Below are 17,595 nucleotides of genomic sequence, written 5' to 3' on the forward strand. Positions count from 1 at the left end.
AGTATTTCACTGCAATGGTCATTTTCTCATGTACCTTTGCAAGCACCACCAGCAATTGGACACAAATCAAACTTTCTTTACAAGGGAATGTCAAGTCCCCAGTATTTGACCAACGGGGATTGTGTGCAATTACTGTCATTGTACCTTGTGTCATATAGACCACTCAGATGTGATGTCTGCCTTGCATACAGGGCATTGTGTGACCCTGCTGTATTGAACATGCTGCAACTCTGTGAGTGGAGTGGTACATGTATTACCCACTGTAAGGACATGGGATCATAGGAAGTTACTAGACTATTGGCCCTGAGGTCCTTACAAACCTGCCCAAGAATTTAGCCTGTATTCCAATACTTTAGCGCCTGATGCCCCTGTCCAGCAAGAACACAGGTGGAATCCCAGGTGTGTATTTCCTGTTCCCCATCCAGTTATCTGGGTTGCACTATTGGGCGTTATGTTGACAGTGAGTCTATTCCACAGAAGGGGAGTCTCTGGGACACAAATCTGTCATGCAACAAGTCCTATTGATGTCACAGGCCAGGTTAAAGTCACTCAGGCAGGTTACTTAAGTGGAACTTGACATGTGTATATGCAGCAGTCCCATCAAGGCAGAGTCACAGATTGCTATGTATGCCAGACAGAGGTCACCTCTGAGGAGTCTGTATGAGATTGGATAGGGGAACAGGGCTGTTAGCCTATCTTTGTTGGTTAGATGTTTGAGGCCCTGGATTATCCTAATGTGAACTTCTGTTGTCTCATCAGCTGCTGCATGTGCTTTGTGAGGTATGTGCCAAAAGGGGAATTGTACTCAGTAATGGGTCTTATAAAGGGAGAATACAGGATTGTTATGACCCTGTTCCTGGTTGACATACCTTTCCTAATGTGGTTGGTCATGTAGAAAGTTTTCTGTACAATGGAGGCAATATGGTGGTCAACAGTCAATTTTGCTATCAACCTGGGTACCCAAGTCCCTCACAACTGATTGGGTGCTTAGGTCCTTGTTATTATTGTGATAATTTATGCAGACATCACTCTCCCAAAAATGAATGTTGAGGCATTTTTTTTAGTATTCAGCTTGAGGCCATGTTTCTGGAACCAGATATTTGTTTGGCTGAGACCCTCTTGGAGGATGTCCACATCACTAGGGGAATTGATGACAGTGGGCAGCTTGTGGTCATCTGCAAATTTGGTCAGACATAGCTCACTGGTTTTGGCCTGCCCCTCAGAAAACATTATCCCAAACAACATAGTTTCCAGGACTGATCCCTGGCATATATTTACCACTCATTATGGGTCTACTGCTTGAAGTGGCTTCCCCTATTTTGAGTAGGTGGGTTCTATCAGTGAGCCAGTTTGCACCCATCTGGAAACACACTGATGCCTAGTTGAGAGAGTTTATCTATTCTACTGGAGTGGGAAATAGTATCAATAGGCAGTGCACACCATCTTCCCCTCGTCCATGGCTTTGGAGACTATCTCAAAAAAATTGACCAAATTTAACAGGTATGACTTCCCTTGATGAAACCAAACTGTGTGGGACTGAGTGTATGGAGGTTGCCAATGTCCTTGTTAATGAATTCCATGATACTCCATCACATGGCCTTGCAGATCTGGCTTCTTAGGTTTACGGGTCTATAATTTGCTGCATCAGTGGATGCTCCACCTTTGTGCAAAGGGATGACAGTGGCTGTCCTCCACTCAGCTGGGACAAAGCCGGTACTAAGGCTTTGGTTAAATAGGGCACCTAAAGGTGCTACAAGCTCCTGCCTGTGCTCATGTATTTTGCAGCCAGGGTTGTGTGGTCCCATTACCTGGTATGTGACATTAATAATACATGCTGGCGGGGGAGATATGAGTACCAAACGGTCACAAAGTGTTGAAACAGACTGCCACCTAATGGCAAACAGTGCACCTGATTGGTCCTCCACAGATGTAATATGTATGATTGCATGGATGACTGTCAAGTCACCACAGAGCTTCTGTGTGTGTCCCTTGTGGCCAGAGGAAATATGTGCTTATTGTGTAAATATGGGTTTGAACATGACTAGAATTTTATGTCACCTACATCCATTAGGCTACTACTATCCAGTGGTCCTATGATACCATACACTGAAGTATAACGTAACATCTGCACACACACACACACACACACACACACACACACACACACACACACACACACACACACACACACACACACACACACACACACACACATGTACATATGCACACAAAAACATACATACACACACACACACACACACACACACACACACACACACACCTGGCTACAGTGAGAATAGTACCACTTTCAATTCATATATAGAGAGCAGTTCACAGCAAACACAATTCAAGTTGGCTGCAATTAGATTAGAATACCTACCCATCTAATAGTACAAACTAGAGATCTCAACACTTGGCGCACACACCACACCTCAAGTGTAATATTTACATCTCTTTAGGTAATGTTATAGTAGATGACATCAGCAGGCCTTGTTCTGGTCAGAACTTTGTAGGCACACATCACCTATGACAACCAAAGTACTACAAAATCCCACCACTGTGTAAGTCAGTGTGGTGATCAGATTTATTTTACAGGGGGATGCACACACAAACACAGCATGTGGAGCCGAGTGAGATCAGAACCACTACCTATCTAGTGTTACACATTACAGATAATAGTATTTATAGTATGCACTACTGCTTAAGTCTGCATTGCTGGGGCAATTGGTAGTCTTAAGGTACATGATATCAGCAGGCCTTATGGAAAAGAGGGGTTTAGATGCCAGCAGCACCTGCAAGGACCAACAAGTGCATGTCCATTGAAATGTGGGATTTCCATTTGTTATGCAGGAGGATGCACACACACAAAAGACCAGAATGAAATTAAAACCCCTACCTATCTAGTGGTACACACAACAGATGACAGTATTTACAGTATGTGCCACAGCTCTAGTCTGACATTAGCATGGTAATTGGTAGTGTTAATGTATATGGCATCAGCAGGTCATGTGGAAGAGAGAGAGATTTGGAGGCCAGCAGCACCTGCAAGGGCCAAAAAGTGCAGGCCCATTGAAATGTGGGATTCCCATTTGTTATGCAGGGGGATGCATACACACACCAAGTGAACCAGAGTGAGATTAAAACTCTTACCCATCTAGTGCTAGGCACTGCAGAGCACACTGTTTATAGCATGCACCATAGCACAAGTCAAAGTTACACATGACTGCAAGCAAATACTAGTGGAGTACATAAACTAGGCTTGTTTGGAACTGCATGTGTGGTCTGAAGAGTGACATTGATTCTCAACTGTTCTCTGCATCTAGTAGCCATGTAGTCAGATAACTGCTGTTTATCCTAGCTATTTGTCTACAGTAGCCATTTTGCCCATATGTGGCTGTTTGCATTTGGACGGGCCATCATGTGGGCAAAAACAATGTGCCCTGTCAATGCATGCATACACATCATGGCACTTAACACCACCTGTTCACCCATTGGTGCATGTGTTATGAAATCCAGCAGGCACAGGGGGCTGTAGGGAAGTGCATTATCTGATCCTTTGAGCAGCATTATATATGTGTCATACTGCAGCTTTAATCACCAGTATCAGGGTACGTAGAACAATGCAGGCAGACACAACCATATAAATGTATATCTGTAGATAACAGGGACACAATTGTACATGGATGTGTGTGTGTGTGTGTGTGTGTGTGTATATGTGTGTGTGTGTGTGTGTGTGTGTGTGTGTGTGTGTGTGTGTGTGTGTGTGTGTGTGTGTGTGTGTGTGTGTGTGTGTGTGTGTGTGTATGATATGTATATTTGTTATATGGATGTACGGGTGGAGACAGAAATGTATCTGCCTATATATATATATATATATATATATATATATATATATATATATATATATATATATCTAGGTTCCCCATTAGAAGACCAAAGACGCATCATACCTGCCTGAGCTACAAGATCAGAGAGCTCCTCCATGTCACTTTTCATGTAGTCCAGGGAAGTACATCTCAGGTCATTCACAACAACATGGACAATGACAGTGTCATATTTCTACTTGTTGTGGAGTGACCTGAGTGCATGCATTATGTGGTGGATCCTGGCACCTGACAGGCAGCTGACAGTAACTTTCTCCTTGTTTAGCCTGATGAGTGTAACATCAGTGTGCCTGACTATAGAGTCACCTATGACTAGAGTGTTGGGTACATTATGCCTTATGGGCTGTGGTTGAGTGGCTCACTGAGTTTGTGGGCTATATGTCATTTGGCTTGTGTTGGGGGGTGTTGGTGGTGGAGTTTGCTTGCGTTTCTGCTTTGGAGGTCTCTGATGCTTGGGTAGATTTTTATTGAGAGCCTCCATGAATGTAGGTGTGTGTTTTGTGTTTCTATGTGTGTGTTTTGATGGTGTAGGTTTTGAGGGACTATGTGATGAGTGTGGTGTGGTGCAAGTGTTTACCTTCTCCTTCTGACTGTCTAGTCCAGTCTTGGGTGAAGTGAGCTTTGCTTCCAGTTTGGCCATATAAGGTCATCTCTCACAGGTTGTAGTGTTGGGTGGTAAAAGGAGAGGGTTGTCTGTGTACATGAGGCAATTGCTGCATTGCCCCAAGATTCCCAAATTCATCAGGTAGACAGGAGAAACCACCAGGAGATGACCCTTAGACATGCCTGGGTATTTTTTATTAAGTACTAAAATCTGCTTTCCTCCAGACAAGTGAGGAAAGTTGAGTGTTGTAGTAATTTGCAGCTTATTTAGTGCTTACAATGAGTTCTGAACAAGTGCTGAGTTCAAAGAAACAGATTTGAGTGCTGAAACTAGAAAACTGGCTAGTTCTAAGAAACAAAATTAAGCTAGAAGGCTTCCCTCCAACACAGAAAGGCTTGGGGGCTCAGAAGCCTACAAACAGTCTAGACCACTTACAGGAAAGGCAGGAAACCAGCTTAATTTTTTTTCTTTCCCAGATGCTCTCTTTGTACACAGTAGGAATGCCTGAAATCAGAATATGATCTCACTGCACTCAGTTGAGTGAGCAAATGAGATGGGCTCAAAAGGAATATGCAAACACAAATTTATAAGAGGGGTGGGCAGTTTCAAAGCCACCAAGGTTAACGCCAACACAAAAACAGGAAGGGTGGGTGGGGAACTAACTGAAAACAGAGTCAAAACTTCCAGTTCAATTAATATTCAATGCAACACAAATAAATCAATTAAAATGCTGTATTATTTGAAAAAAGTGCAGATAAAGGGTACTTAAATTCAATTATACATCCTGTTGAATACAGCCAGATCTTAGCCGGCCAAAGCTCAGGTTTTAAGCAGAAAATATTCCAAAATGTACCACTTAAATAGGCAGTAACAGAATATCAATGAATGAGACTACCCCCGACTGCAATTACTGTCTGTACAGGAATTCTAACAGGCAATAAACTCTATCAAACACTAACTGAAAAAACAGAGTCAAACTTCCAGTTCAGTTAATATTCAATGTAACACAAATAAATCAATTAAAATGCTGGATTATGTGAAAAAAGTACAGATAAAAGGTCATTCAATTCTCTTATACGTCCAATTAAATACAGCTAGATCTTAGTCGGCCAAAGTTAATGTTTTAAGCAGGAAATATTCGAAAAGGTTCCACTTAAATAGGCAGTAACAGAATATCTATGAATAAGACTACCCCCGACTGCAATTACTGTCTATGCAGAAATTCTAACAGGCAATAAAATCTAGCCAACACTAACTGAAAAAAGAGCAGTCTAGTATTAAACACCGTAACCGTGACTTCAGCAGCCCAAACACATGCTCTATGATGTTCTTAGTTTGTGCATGTGCCTTATTATGGTGTTTTTCTGAGGGTGTGTGTTTATTTCTGATAGGTGTCATCATCCACAGTTCCAGGGCATAGCCAGCATCCCCCAGTAATGGTCATGTGTGATGTCTACCCTAGAAAACATCTGGTACAGCTGTGATGTTCACCAGATATGGGAGTCGTGATAACTACCAGAGCTATCAGCACACAAATTCAGGATAATCCCCTGGGTATTGCACATGACCTGGGAGTTGATAGAGGGGTACCCATTGTGGTTAACATAGATTCTACCCTGCTCATGAGGTGGAGCCTTGATGTGCTCATGGGAGCAATCTATGGCACCCAGGACCTCAGAGTAATGTGCTGCATGGTAGAACTGTTGCACCTTGCTGCCCTCACCTTAGGGGACAGGGGGAAACCTATGTGCTCACTGGGATGTGGTAGCATAGTATCCAGAAACTGGTGGAGTATCCTGTATGCAGATGCTTGTGAGACCCCCATCATGGCCCCAGTTGGTCTTTGTAGAGTACCTGTAATTAGTATCCTAAGGGTTACACATACCTTTGTTTCCACTGGGATGGGTTCCCTTCTTTTGGGTCTGGCTCTGAGTTGAGAGTGGCAGATCTCAGTGACCTCTTGTACTATGTCCCTGTCCACCCTGTAGCACTCTACAATTTCCTGCTCATGTAGCTCCTGGAAGTTACCTTAGACCTGAACACTCTTCTCCTTCTCAGCCTAAGCCTATTGTCAGCAGCACCAGCAGCACTGACTTCAGCCTCTACTGCAGCAGCCCCTAGCATTATCTCATCAATTACATTTTACAGGTCAGTACTCCAATGCTTCAGAGTACTTAGGGAAAACAGATTGCAGGGTGTATGCATACATTATACAGGTCTGCTGTAGGTCTACCATGTGTGATTGGCTACCTATTATGCATTTCACTTGCCTAAATTATAATTAATATCATTTAATGCCCTTACTTTGGTGAGCAGGGTGCCACTGTGTGCCCCATCACTCAGCATAGTTTATTCACTCCTAAAGAATCATCACTTTCACATAACTAGTCTGCTGCATGCACATATTATGCTTTATGTGATCATGCTCAGCTATGTCGCATGCAGTGCAAACACAGGCACCAGGTCTTAAACAATTCCCAAAAGTAATGGGACACAACCCCCTGCTGGGATCCACATCCAGTGGTAATATTAACATGGTGTAGCAGCCTACATGGAAGGGATCTGAGGACACGGTTGATCTTTTTAGTGATTTAACACATTCACCTCATTTGCATACATATCCATGCTGACAGCTTGGTGATTACTTGGTTCGTAGCCGTATGACCTAGGCAACAGCACCAATCCACCATTATGCAGTCCCGATGCAATGTTCTATAATACATTTCTGACAAATATTATAAAATACTTTTTTCCTTTTTTTTTAATTTATTTTCTTTTATTTTTCAATTAGGTGTGTTTGTGCACTGTGATGCACAGTGCAAATGTGCCAAAATAATTATAAAAATGTATATTTTTACATATTCCCTTGCATTTTCTGACATCACCAATGCATTTTTCACATATCACTTATGTGGTTGAACCATTTCAGGGGAGTAATGTCCATATTTGTGGACTTATATGTCCCCTTCTTCCTGCGGACACTCCTGTACGTGGAAAATTTCTATGTACACTGTGGACATGGACACAGGTGCCTTAATGCTTGTTGGATCACTCCACCTGGGTCATTTGCATAAAAGTCAGCAGTTGATGAGGTAATTTGCTTCTTTACATGGAACTTTCCTTGTTTGTTTGTGCTTGTGCATTGCTAAGCAGCACTTACTCAATCTAAAATCTTTCACATTCATGTATGCATCGAGGCACAATGCATGCACAAAAAAAAAATCATGTAGGCTTTATTGAAGTCCCCCCATGTCTGCTTGAAGGTGTGACTTCCCCTCCTTTGAGCCACCAATCACAGTGCCTGAATCCTCATCATTGACACTGGTGAGGGACATTCACTTGGAACAAAGATAGGTACTCAAAGTATTTTCAGATGCAGATCTCTGCACCAAGCGCAATTTCCCTTTAAAAGCACAAAGGGCACAAACACAGTCTGGGGTCTGGGTTTCCCTTTATTTCTCTCCAGACCCCCAATAAGACTCCATACTGGCATAGCTATAGAGTTGATTCCATAGGTGAGTGTAAAAAGCTAAGTCCTCCACAACTCTCTCTCTCTGTGAAACCAGTAGTCTGTCTCTGCTCCAAGTAGCTGACACACACACTCTTTCAGGTTTAATTTTTCACACACACACACACACACACACACACACACACACACACACACACACACACACACACACACACACACACACACACACAGACCTTGGAAATGCTGGCACAGATTTACTTGTTATGCCCCTCTGCCCATACTATAAGGTAGATACTGCCACCAGGAAACTCCAAAGCCAGCTACTCTAAGGCTTTTAAAAGGGTATCTAATTACACTGAGTGAAATTAATACTAATACAAATGATAGCGTTTGACCAATGTAGCAAGGATTCCAGGAATGGCCACAGTGTCACCAAATAAATATAAGTACTGTCAAAGGTTAAAATATTCACTAAAGGACCAGCCACAATGAAACATTTAAATATATTTACTAATAAATAATAAATGGATATGGAAATATAGAATATATATTTACAATGAACACCAGAGTTTCAATAACAGGAAATATTAAAATAACACAAATGAATAAAATCACACAGATAGAGAAAAACAGTACTTAACTAATCTCACTATATTTTCCTGACTTATCTAAAGAACTACTATTCCCTGGTTACTTACTAAAGCAAGGCAAGATGAAGTAGGTCCTTCTATGTCAGGTATCAAAAACAGATTGCTCTGAGACTAAAATCTCATGTAGTATGAAAACATCATTTCAGTGCTGGATTACAGAATGACATCACATACATCTGGTCATCTAACTTCACATTCCCATACTACCACACATTACTAGAAACTGAACCAAATCTCACACATATGTGTTACCATACATACAGATAGAGCTTTGCTAAGATGTGTTATAGCATCTGGAAGCCATAAAACCATGTCAAGACTTCCACCCTTCCAGGATAGCAAATAGGTCACTGGTAAGGACACTACAGCAGGATTCCTAGTCCTTGTTTTTACAGACATTTTGTCTCTGGCTGCAATCAGAACTATAAGATACAATCTTTATGGCCTAACTTAAGTAATTTAATTTCAGGATATTTTTCTAAAAGTTAACTGGGGCTGAGTTTAACCTCTTCTCTTCCAATATCCTATGTTACAATATATATATTTAATCAGTTACAATAGTAGAGTCTGACATACATGTATGTTTCTTTTCTGTCCAGCAGGATACACTGCTGGTATATTTTTAACACATGCAGCCTTACAAAATACATTTTTCAACATAAGTGTCTGTACAAATCAGTTTGATATATAGCTAACATATAATTATTTACAAACCTTTAGTTAGATATGCTTGCATATGTTATATATCCACTTACCTACTTCGCCTGGCCTAGCAGGCAATACCTCATGTCATCCAAGTACAAAAGGAAAGGAACGTGTAAACACAGTCAACAGTTGAAACAAAAGCAACTTTCAGAAAACAGACTGATGAAGTAAGAAAGAGTATAAAAAATATAAAAAATGAATTAAAAAATACAAATCCACAGAGCTTTCAGGTACTTAGACCCTTCTTCAGTGTGTCACAGCATCAGCAGGAAGCACTAAAGGAGAAGTCAGATTATAGTACTGAGAAAGTGCACATTTGAAAGGATGAAATCACTGGCTTTCATGGAATGGATGATGGCAGTATGCTTTATACTACTTATCATTTACAGCCCCATATGGTGTACATGCAATTCTGCAGCCTGTTCAATGTATGATACTGACTGTCTCCACAGAGTGCTATCAGCACTGTTTTTCCATAGTACAGTGAGACTAAGCACAATAGTATGAAGGGCAGCAGGCCACTGCCCTAGGCATAATAGTACAAAGGGCAGCAGACTAATGCAGATGAAGGTAAAAACTTTACAAACTTTTACCAGTAGGAGAGTACTGCCATTTGCAATAAGTTCCAGGTGCTGCTCAGTGCAAGGGCGCTGCACAAATGCTGAGGAGAAAGACTGATAAGACAGGAATTGTGGGAAGATGGAGAACATTGGACACAGAGATAAAGACATACAATGAGACTTGTTTATTGGACATTACTGCACATTTGTGGTGGATCACTGTAAGGGTTGTCATCATGTTTATTCTGTCAGGTTCTGTTAATAAAATGTCAAAAGGTAATGGGTGACAAAAGCCAAAACGTAGAGACAATTTTTAAATACTGCCCTTATAAACTTTCAATTTTGCAAGGGAAATTCATTTTCTGACATATATAAAGTCTGAAAATCAAATGTCTGGCATTACTTAGTGACTTCAGATCCCAATGGTTTGCCAGAAATCTACATATTGTGTGATGAACACACCACAAATTAAGGTGCAGAAAGGTGAACATCATTTGAAAATCTGTAGACGTTAGAGGCATTGCTCTGTACAATAAAGTGTTTCCAATTTGAATCAAGAAGGTTTAAAGGAAAGGAAACACAATGTGAACATACAGTGGATATAAAAAGTTTACACGCCCCTGTTAAAATGCCAGATTTTTGTGATTTAAAAAAATGAGGCCACAATAAATCATTTCAAAACTTGTCCTACCTTACTACTGCCCACAAACTAATTTTTAAACCCACTGCTTGCCCTGCACTATCTAATATATTGCCTTTCTACACTCCTCTCAGGCCCCTAAGATCAGCCCAGCAAAATCTTCTTTCAGTGCACAAACCTAAATGACCCCCTGGCCACCTACTACTTTCTTATACTATAGCAAAGAAATGGAACTTGCTCCCCTGCTAAGAATCACTACAAGCCCTGAACAATTCAAATCTCTATTCCACTCTCACCTCTCCCAAAACTGTAAATGTAATTGTATACTTCCTACCTAAACCCTATTATGTTCCCTTTTTCATTATTCTCCCTCCTGCCCCTCTTCTTCCAACTCTTTCTTCAGCTCCCCACCCTCAGCTTCTTATCATTTTTCCCCTGTATAAACTCTATGTAAATACTCTTTATATCTTCACTTCCCTACTGCCTATAATGCCTCTTCTTGCAACTGTATCTTTGACCACAACCGTAAAATGTATCTTTGCCCACAAACATAAAATGAATCTTTGTCTAACTGTTCTTTTTTTTTCCCGCCTCCTGGCATCTCTTCTCCTTTATTTCTTTGCATCTCCTTTTTCCTACACGTCTCTTCTGATTTACTTCATTTGCATTTCATATGTATGTGCATTTTTTCTGTGCTAACAATACAATTGTATAAAAAATTTATTTTTACTTGTTTGTAAATTGTTTAAGTGTGCAATGTTTGTAATATGGAGCTTTTCACCCCGGGCCTCCACTGAAAACAGGCTTTCGGACCCAGTGGACATTACGGTTATCAAACTGGAAATAAATAAATAAATAATGTGACCTATAACCTGTACAATTCAATTGAAAAACAAACAAACCTGCTAGAGGAAAACATATAAAAAAAGAAAAAAATGTACAATACACTGGTTGCATAAGTGTGCACACCCTTAAACTAATATTTTGTTGTGTGTGCACACCCTTAAAATAATACTTTGTGAAGCACCTTTTGACTTAATTACAGCATTCAGTTTTCTTGGGTACACACCTGCAATCAATTAAAGAGGCTCAGATCAATGTAAAATAAAGTTCAGCTGTCCTAGTAGGATTTTCTTGACATTTACTCAGTTGCCTGCTACAGCAAAAGCCATGGTTCACAGAGAGCTTGCAAAGCATCAAAGGGATCTCATTGTTGACAGGTATCAGTCAGGAGAAGGGTACAAAAAAATTTCCACAACATTGGATATAAAATGGAAAACAGTGAAGACAGTTCATCGAAAAGTGGAGAAAATATGGGACAACAGTGACGTTGCAAAGAACTGGGTGTCCCTCCAAAACTGATGAAAAGACAAGATGAAAACTGGTCAGGAAGGCTGCCAAGAGACTTACAGCAACACTGAAGGAGCTTCAGGAATTTCTGGCAAGTACTGGTTGTGTACTACATGTGACAACAATCTCCAGTATTCTCCATATGTCTGGACTATGGGGTAGGGTTGCAAGCTGGAAGCCTTTTCTTACGCAGAAAAACATCCAGGCCCAGCTAAAATTTACAAAACAATACATCAAGTCTCCCAAACGCTTGTGGGAAAATGTGTTATGGTATGATGAGACCAAGGTTGAACTTTTTTGGCACAATTCCAAAAGGTACATTTGTTGCAAAAACATCACTTCACATCACCAAAAGAACACCATCCCCATGATGAAGCTTGGTGGTGACAGTATCATGCTTTGGGGTTGCTTTTCTTCAGCTGGGACTGGGACTTTAGGCAAGGTGGCAGAACTTATGAACAGTTCCAAATACCAGTCACTTTTTGGCCCGAAACTTTCAGGCATCTGCTGGAAAGCTGAAGATGATGAGGAATTTCATATTTCAACATGACAATGACCCCAAGCATACATCCAAATCAACAAAATAATGGCTTCACCAGAAGAAAATTAAAGTTTTAGAATGGCCCAACCAGAGCCCAAATCTAAATCTGATAGAAAATCTGTGGGGTAACCTGAAGAGGGCTGTGCACAAGAGATGCCCTCGCAATCTGACGGATTTGGAGCACTTTTGCAAGGAAGAGTGGGCAAATATTTCAAGTCAAGATGTGCCATGCTGATAGACTCCTACCCAAGAAGACTGAATGCTGTAATTAAATCAAAAGGTGCTTCAACAAAGTATTAGTTTAAGAGTGTGAACGCACAGCAAAGTGTTAGTTTAAGGGTGCACACACTTATGCAACCAGCTTATTGTACTTTTCAAATTTTTTATATTTTTCCCTGAACAGATTTGTCTGTTTTTCAATTGAATTGTACAGGTTATAGGTCACATTAAAGGTGGGAAAAGTTTTGAAATGATTTATTGTGGTCTCATTTTTTTATATCAGAAGATTTTTGGCATTTTAACAGGGGTGTATAAACTTTTTATATCCACTGTAAGAATGATAGTGGTGGGTTAATAACAAATGTAGCATAGAGTTACATACATACTATTAATATGGAAAAAAGTTAAAGAATGTATGACCTAATTCTGGATTGTCTAATAAAAAATAGTGTACAGACCTGAGAATTATCTTATCTCACCACATAGGGACTTATATTTCCTTAAATTAAAATCAGACATTTTAAGGGATACTGACAACAGGTTGAAGAAAAGGAGAATATAGTAATACGTCTGCATCCCAGTTATATCACTTGTACCAGCCCTTTGGATTTATATGATATCCAGCAGCCTAATATACAGGCAAAAGTAACTGCATCACACTTTGATACTTTTAGCCTGTTTTGTTATAGTGCTGTGGGTTTAAGCATAGCTGCATGGAAATAACTGTAATACTATGGTGTAAAGCAAAAACTCAGCATTTTTTGCATAAGAAGTGTAATGCCATTTATCTTCAGTTACTGTTGTTGCTCAGTGTCAAACTTCATGCAGATTCTGAGGATACAGATGGATAACATAGATGGGAGAAGACAGAGAAAAAGAGAGGGGGGGGAGAGACAGAAATCATTTCTGCTAATGGGCCATCTCTGGACACCTTTGTTCTATTTTACTCAGCTTTATCATCATCATCATTCTGCCATGCACTCTACAATAAGTGTTTACAATAGGGAGCAAGCAGATTAAGACGGAAGCAGGATAACATCCAACAATTACACACAAATTAGTCATTTAAGAAAAGTCAGTAAGACATTAGCATACTTCTAGATTAGAACCCCTGGCACTATGCTAAAAGTAGTCTATGGAGCTGAACTTTGTGCACACTACATATGAGCTTCTAGCTCACACAGTTAAAATCATAGAATTGAAAGGACAGTGACATCATACTGAAGCAAGGGATAATGTAAGCATTAGGCTACATCCCAGTAATGAGAATTATAAAATCTCATAAGGAGAACATTGCATGTAGCAGCGTAATAAACTGATGAGAAAGAAGGAGGAACAGAGGGAGATGGAGAAAGGGAGAGAGACATATGAAGAGTTTTGTTTATAGGGCATGTCTGACCATCTTTGTGCTCTGTTACTTTTAGGTTTCTGCTCATAATTAGTCTGTCATGTGCTCTCAGATAAAGTGTTTGCAATAGGGAGCAAGCAGGGATAGAACAGTGGAAACAAGATTAACTTATAAGCAGGATAATATTTGTTTAATACGTTGCACTTCTGGGGCTGTAACATGTTCACAAATGCTTTAATGCTCCAGTGTTAAAATGAAGTTCTCTATTTTTCCTTTGCTTGCTTGATTCATGAAATGTAATTTCAGAGCAACAAAAATGTTTGTACTTATCATTATTTGTGTAATATAAAATAACATTAAATAATAGTTTGGCATAATTCAGGAATCAAACCCTTGACACTACACAAAAACAGCAATTTACAACATAACAAATGTTACAGTAACTGTCTCAAAGTAGTGCCTTACTGTGTATTCCTATAGCATAGCACATTTAAGCATATTTGCACAAAGATAACCAGAGTAGTGTGGGTGATGGCAAAAACTCACCAGTTTTTCATAGGCTGTGAAATGCCGTTCACTTGTGTGCAATACCAAGCTCTCTGCAAACACTGAGTAAAAAAGTGAAGGCTTTTTGCATGGGCCATTTCTGTCCATGTGTGTTGTGTGTGAATCTATTTTTTGACTAGATTAAATGTGTGGAAAAGGGGGTTGATAGGATAGTGGCGAAAACTGTGGCGGGGGGCAAGCAAAGTGAAGGTCACAGGAGAAAGAATAAAGGAATGTGCAGGACGGTAGTGGTGAGAGATCACCACTGTTATCTACTTCTACACAACATAAATTTAGATTTGCAAACAGAATTTGATGAATTTGGAGAATCACAACACCAGGGAGGGATGGCAACAACAGAATAATATTGTACAAACAATTGGTCCAAATTCAGTGTGTCAGAAAGCCACATAGTCGAACTGGAGACCTATGTATGGGATGTAAGTTTTTTTTTTTTTTTTATTATTATTATTATTATTATAGAGAGGACCATTAGGGAAGGTAATTAGGAATACGAGGAATAGGAAGGAGACATAAGAGATACATTCACATCTACATCCAGCTTGAGTACAGTGAGAATCTAGTCCTCATCCTCAGAACTGTTATCACTGTCTCCTGTGTCACTTCCCTGGGTCAGAGACAGATGTGGCATCATTTTGCAGTCCAACACAAGACCTTTAAACTTTGCCAATTCGGGTGCAGAGAACCCTTTCCATGATGTCCCACACCAGCCTGTCAGTTCGTGTTAGGTGAACAAATCACTTCATCTAGTATTATTCCTGGCTGGTACCACTGCTCCAGCAGCTAAGGCAGTGCTACCTGATGCAGTTCAAGCAAGTAGAGCAGAAGTCATGGAGACAAATCTGAAAGGTTGCGACCCAGATGTGCTGCATGTCTGTGTTGCCTCTGGTGCTGTCCCAGCAGCCACCTGTGGAGGTATGGCAGGTCAAACCCCAGTAGTTGTTGATCTACCTCTCTGCGCTGATGGTCATTTGGGTTGCAGCTGCATTGTGCCCAAAAAGAAAAGAGATAGGGTTAGGGGAGACAAGATAACACATACCTATGTTTACCTTTGTTACATCCAGATATGATGTGAATGCATTAGTGTGGCATAAAATAATTTAGTCTATGTGCTATTATATATAAAACTGAAACCATTATTTGACAGTGGCATATTGAATATATGCTTTCCAAGTTAATAAATCCAGTTAAGAAATTGAATTTTTAATGTCATTTAATATTGCAGCAAATGATTTATACATATTATTCTATAATAAAAGCTAATTCCTGCTACTGGGAATTGAAGCCATACATGGCTAAACTGACAAATGCTATGCTTAATACATCATCAAGAGCTGTTGGAACAGGCATTTTTGGTTGTTATAATGGTTAGGTATGCCTATACAAGCTCATATGAACTGATGCTCTAAAAAGTATAATCTGTCTTACACTCATACCTGATGCATACTTACTATGTACCTCTCTGAGGTGAGCCAATCTCTCCTGATGTAGCTCCTTATTCATGAAAATCGTCCCAGCAGCTGTATAAAGAAACGGAACCATAATGAATAAATGTATTGGATAACAAATCCATATTATATCATTGACTGGTGATATTTCACTATACTTACACAAGTGATGGATGCTGGCAGTCATATGTTCATCCTCCCAATGGTTAAAGAGGTCTGTCTTGTGCCTCTTCATGTCAATGTAATGGAGATGACATTGTTCTCCAGTACTTTGAATACCAATTGCACTGGAGACAGCCTTGGCCAAGATATTCCAAGCGTCATCCCCATACTAAGACCTGGTGTAGTCCCCCTGCAGAAGTCTATGGCAGTAGTACTTGATGGGGAGTACCACAAAAATCTTGGAGTTTTCTTCACACCACATTTGGGCTCTAAATGGAGCACCATCACCTTCATCTGCCTTGTCTACTGAACTACATCTAGAACTATGTGTCGGGATTAATGCCAAATTCAGATCTCACTTGTACTGGCCTGTGTGCAAACATGTATAGCCTTGCCAGATGCATTTATGCAATTGAAACAAAAAAAAAATGACTTGGCAGTAGCATTAGGAATGATTCCTTCCAAAATCAATGAAGGCATCAAATATGGCAGTGAGACTTGTTCAAGTGTGATCCTTACCCTACCAAACAAAAAACTAACAAAATGATAAACGACAAAGGCAAGGGTAATTTCCAAACTTTATGTTTTGAAATTAACCTTGACTTTGTGATTCTTACCCTGTTTGAAAATGTTTCACTGTTAAATTATGAAATGTTTTATGATGTTTGCTATAATCATTGTTATTTAGAGGGAAATTGTTATAAACTGGGATATAATGTTTTGCTGGGGCATACACAATACAAAGACTGACTAATTCTACCTGGATATTAAACGCATGAGAAAAAATAAAGATTAAATGGTGAATGTTGTTTACTAACAGCCAGTGCCACAGGAGAGCTTACTCTGCTAAGGTGTAACTAGAGGTATACATATTTTGACATAGGTGGTAATCCATTAAGTACAGAAGAAGTAATTAGGGACCTGGAGACCCAAGTTGATAGCAATCTCTCATTTGACAACCACGTGGCCAAAGTGGTTAGAAAAACATTTTATATAGCCCGCCTAATCATGAAGGGATTCACATCTAGATTAGGGGAGGTCATCGTGCCTCTTTACTCATCCCTCATCAGGCCCATAATCGAGTACAATGCCCCTTTTGGGATGTACCTTACCAAACACCTGCAGCAACTGGAAAGACCCCAAAAGTACCTCACCAAGAGGATCAAAGGGCTCAAACAGATGCCATATGCTGCCCAGTTAAAGAAACTCCAGCTCTACTCAGTGGCATGCCGCCTGCTCAGAGGCGACCTGTGCCTGACGTATAAAGCCATATCCAACCCGGAATTAAGGGACATGCTGCACCTCAAAAAATCCAAATCCCATCGAGCTACACACTCGAGAGACTTGAACCTCAGCACTGAAATAAATAGGACATGCTGGAGGGACAGATTCATAACCCAGAGGCTCCCTTCACTCTGGAATAAAATCCCAGTCCAGGTTAGGCAGAG

This window comes from Protopterus annectens, chromosome 1.part1, assembly GCF_019279795.1.
Source record: "Protopterus annectens isolate FY-2018-M chromosome 1.part1, PAN1.0, whole genome shotgun sequence".
Classification (NCBI taxonomy): Eukaryota; Metazoa; Chordata; order Ceratodontiformes; family Protopteridae; genus Protopterus; species Protopterus annectens.